The sequence below is a fragment of the Trichosurus vulpecula genome, chromosome 2, assembly GCF_011100635.1.
Source record: "Trichosurus vulpecula isolate mTriVul1 chromosome 2, mTriVul1.pri, whole genome shotgun sequence".
Classification (NCBI taxonomy): Eukaryota; Metazoa; Chordata; class Mammalia; order Diprotodontia; family Phalangeridae; genus Trichosurus; species Trichosurus vulpecula.
The window spans coordinates 296,180,955-296,185,517 of record NC_050574.1 but is presented as its reverse complement, the minus strand read 5'-3'; the positions used below and the strand labels follow the sequence as shown (position 1 = coordinate 296,185,517).

At 40.3% G+C, this 4,563-nt stretch overlaps 1 pseudogene; it reads right to left on the bottom strand.

Annotated features, from left to right (window-relative positions):
• Positions 1-1,393: 1,393 nt before the first annotated feature.
• On the bottom strand, positions 1,394-1,998 carry LOC118838551 (annotated as a pseudogene).
• Positions 1,999-4,563: the final 2,565 nt, after the last annotated feature.

The following is a 4,563-nucleotide window of genomic DNA, read 5'->3' as shown; positions in this document are numbered from 1 at the left end:
AAAAAGCCTCCAGAAAAGTAGTTAAAAAAAGTATGCTTCAATCTGTATTCAGACACTATCACTTTTTTCCCCTCTGGGGATGGATAGCATTTTTTCATCATAAGTCCTCCCGAATTGTCTTGGATCATTACACTGTGAGAAGAGCTAAGTCATTCACAGCTGATCATCTTATAATATTGCTGTTACTTTGTAACCAGTATATTTCACTTTGTGTCAGACCATACAAGTCTTTCCAGGATGGTCCGAGAGCATCCTGCTCCTCATTTCTTATTGCACAATAGTATTCCATCATAATCACACAGCACAACTTGTTCAGCCATTCCCCAATAGATAAGCATCCCCTCAATTTCTAATTATTTACATCCAGAAAAGAGCTACTGTAAATATTTTGGTACATATTGGTCCTTTTCCTTTTTTGTTTTTATCTCTTTTGGGATACAGAACTAGCAGTGGTATTTGCTTAGTCAAATTGTACGCATGATTTTTTAGCCCTTTGGATATAGTTCCAAATTGCTCTACAGAACGGTTGAATCACTTCACGACTAACTCCACCAACAGAGCGATAATGTCTCATTTTCCCCACATCCCTTCTGACATTAGTCATTTACCTTTTCTGTCCTATTAGCCAATCTAATAGGTTTCAGGTAGTACCTCAGAAATGGTTTAATTTGCATTTCTTCAATCAATAGTGACAAAGTATTTTTTTTCATATGGCTATTGATAGCTTTGATTACTTCATCTGAAAACTTATCATATCTCTTCATCATTTATCAATTAAAGAGTGGCTCTTATTTTTATAAATTTGAATCAATTCTCTATATCTTTGAGAATATGGCCTTTGTCAGAGAAATTTGCTTCATTTTTTTCACAGTTATTATTACTAAATGTATTTCCCTCCATCTTATCCCCCCATTTGTTCTAATTCCCTCTCTCCTTTCACCCTGTCCTTCCTCAAAAGTGTTTTGCTTCTGACTACCCCCTCCCCCAATCTGCCATTCCTTCTATCACCCCTCTTTCCCTTCTAAACAGACTTCACTACTCCAAATGTAACCTACAATAAATAACCAAAAAAAGTAACCCTTCCAGACCTCCCTCCACCCCTCACAAATGACCAACAGTGCATTTCACACATGCCCCAAAGATCCAGTGTCAAAGCTAACCTTGGAGTCCAAGTCCATCATGACCTTGAACAACCACAATAATTTCATAAAATTTAAAGCAGACCAGATTTTAGCTTTGTAAATAAAATGTGTGCTTATTGTTGCCTTCAATTTTACTCGAGATTGCTTTTTTTTGTTTGAAAAACCTTTCTCCTAAATCAAAAATTTGAATCTCTTGAAGTGCATTTTAAGCCCATTGGGAAAGCTGAGTCCCAGGATCAAGGGTGGGCATGCTAGACTTTAGCTTTGGTGGGCTCATCTCAATTTCTTCTCTTGACATCCCAGTTGTAAATCCAAGACATATTGACTTCTGTGGTGGTAAACTGATCCCAAAGGAAGGTGAGGTCTTCCTCAAGAGATTCCAGATGGCTGCTGGCAGTGCATTGGTTCTTCTCCAAGAGGGCCTGAGCTTCATCAATGTCATATTCAAGCATCATGTTGACCCTCAACCACAGTCAGACTTCACTCATAGGAGGAACTGAAGTTTTGCATCAAAGGTTATCGGCCTGTAAGAATCTAGTCTTCAGGGGCTTTGTGGTATCCTTTTTCTTCTACATATGTTTTTAAAATGTGTAATGTCTATTTGATCTCAGGAATCTGAGTTTTTAGCCTTCTTTTCTTCTAAGCAAGGTTAAGTTCCATAAACGTATACTTCTGATACTGCTTGTCCAATTTCTTGAGTACAATATCTACAGACTCATTACCGAGTTGTTTCATAAAAGCATCTACATCACAAACACTGCCTCAGGGATACCCAAGTGTCCTTGGTGCCTGGTCCATTCCCTCACCCACACCCTGCCAAATCACTGGTACTCAATAACTCCTTTGCAGCTGCCATGTTGGAAGGAATATTTTTCGATTTTCAAATGCCTCTAGGGATCTGTAACATTTCAGTTCTTCCAAGGTATTATGATCTAAGGAGAAGTGTTTACTCCTCTCCTAAACTGTGAGCTACCACATGCATGTTTTTCTGCCCTGGAACTGTGAAGAGGGTGCCCCCTCCATTATGGTCACAGGCTCTGTTATGCTAGTGAGCCTCCTCACCCTAGGACTGCCATCCAGTACTGCGACTTGGATCCAAGTAAGGGTAAAGCAACAGAGTCCTGCCCCAATACCAGCAAAAGACCTCTGTAATCTCCTTCTGACCAATTGTTCAACTCCCTTACCATCTGTGGGCTGAGAGCTCCAGAAGCAGCTGCTGACCCTGCCACTGCTGATTCCTAAGGTCATTCCCAAAGTCTGCTCATGGTTTATTGGGCCCAGGGCTGTGCTGGCAAAGCCTTGCTGCATTGTGCTCCAGTCTCACCAAGGTGCAAAACACTCTTTCTGCTGACATTTCAAGTTGTCTCTGGCATTTTGGGGCTGGGAGGTCTGGAAACTGCCACTGCTGCCAGTAATTCAGTTGCCCTGAGTCCTACTCTGGGTTTGCTGGTGATGCCTCCTCTCTTACTCTGGTGCAACAGACCTTTCCTGCTGACCTTCCAAGTTTGGACTGGAAATTTGTTCAACTCTGTCTTTTTCTGGGTTTTGCTGCTTTAGAATTTATTTAGAATCATTTTTAAAGGTATTTAGAAGGGTTTGGGGTAGAATTCAGGCAAGTCCCTGTTTTACTCAGCTATCTTGGCTCTATCTCCAGGAAAAGCTCTCGTATTTCTTTTGAGCTGCGGCAACTGTGCTTTGCTCAAAGTGCACAACACCTTCCTTGATGTGGCCATACCATTCCGGGTGGTCTCGTGCCCGTGTTTCTCATGCCTTACAATTACTACCAAAGTTCTTCAGAGAGACCTTGAGAGTGTCCTTATAGTACTTTGTCTGATCTCTATGTGAGAGCTTGTCTTGTGTTAATTCTCCATAAAATAATCTTTTAAGCAAGTATATGTTTGGCATCAGGCCATCAAAGTTGTGTTCTCTACAAAAGAGTTTAAATGCTTGCCTGTTCAGCTAGAGAAAGGAACTCAATGTGTGGTACCTTATCTGCAAATTGATCTTCAGAATGTTCCTAAGACAACTTAAATGGAAGTGATTCAGTTTCTTGGCATGGGGTTGGTAGAATATCCAGATTTCTCAAATATATAACAATGGGGTCAACACAATGGCTTTTCAGACATTCAATCTGGTAGGCATTGCATGCAGTACCTCTTCTCTCCCATTTTCCTTCAGATCCTCCCAAACCCTGAGCTATGGCAAAATATGTATCAGGTTCTTTATATATGTGTACATCCTTGGAAACCATACTGCCAAGGTAAGTGAACTTATCCAAAGCATTTAAAATTTCTTCATTTATTGATAATTGAAGGTTCTACATATAGATGGTGAAGTCCTGACTGGTGGAGAACTTGCTTTCTTGTTGTTGTCAGGCCAAAACTAGCACAAGAAGCAGAAAATTAATCTATATTCTGCTGCATCTCAGCCTCATAGTCTGAAGTGAATGCATAATTATCTGCAAACAAAAAGTCATACACTAAGTCTTCCTCCACTTTAATCTTGGCTTGTAGTCCTTTCAGGTTAAATAATTTGCTATCAGTGAAGTGACTGACCTTGATGCTGCTTTCATCCTTGTTGAAGGCATCTGAGAGGACTGCTGAAAAAATAATGCTAAAAAGCACTGGAGCAAGCACATAGCAATGCTTAACTTCACTGGTGACTATAAAAGAAACAAAGCATCACCCAGAACCTATGCAAGCATGATGTCATAAAATTGCCATACAATAGTGATGATCTCTAGACAACAAAAGTTTTCTATACTCTTCCACAATCCCTCATGACTGAGTATATCAAAGGCCTTAGTCAGTTAAATGAATGTTGTATACAGACCTGTATTCTTCTCCTGGCATTTCTTCTGGAGTTATCAGATAGCAAACACTATATCAATCATTCCTTGGCCATCTCTGAAAGGACACTGGCTCTAGGAAAGATTACCATCTTCCATGTGAAAGAGCAGTCTATTAAGGAGGACTCTGGCAAGAATCTTGTGGGCAATGACTAAGAGAGACACACATACCCCTACCCCCAGTATTGTCACAGGACAACCTATTCCTTTCCCTTTATTGAAATGGACAATGCCAGCATCCTTGATCTCCTGGAGGATAACTTCCTCTTGCCATATAAACCAGAAGATTTGTCACTTTTTAATGAGCAGTGGAGCCTTGTAAATCTCAGATGGAATAGAATCCACATAAGACATTTTGCCACTCAAGAGAAGCCAAATAGCATTCAAAACCTCTTCTTTAGTTGGAAGGTCATCTAGAAAGGAGTTGACTTCAACCTGAGGTATCTGGCAAATGGCTGCTGCATTGATTAATGAAGATCTATTGAGAACCCTATGGAAATGTTCAGCTCATATCGCCAAGATCATGTCCTTAGCATTAATGAATGTGGCTACATCAGCACTGAATTTTTGAGA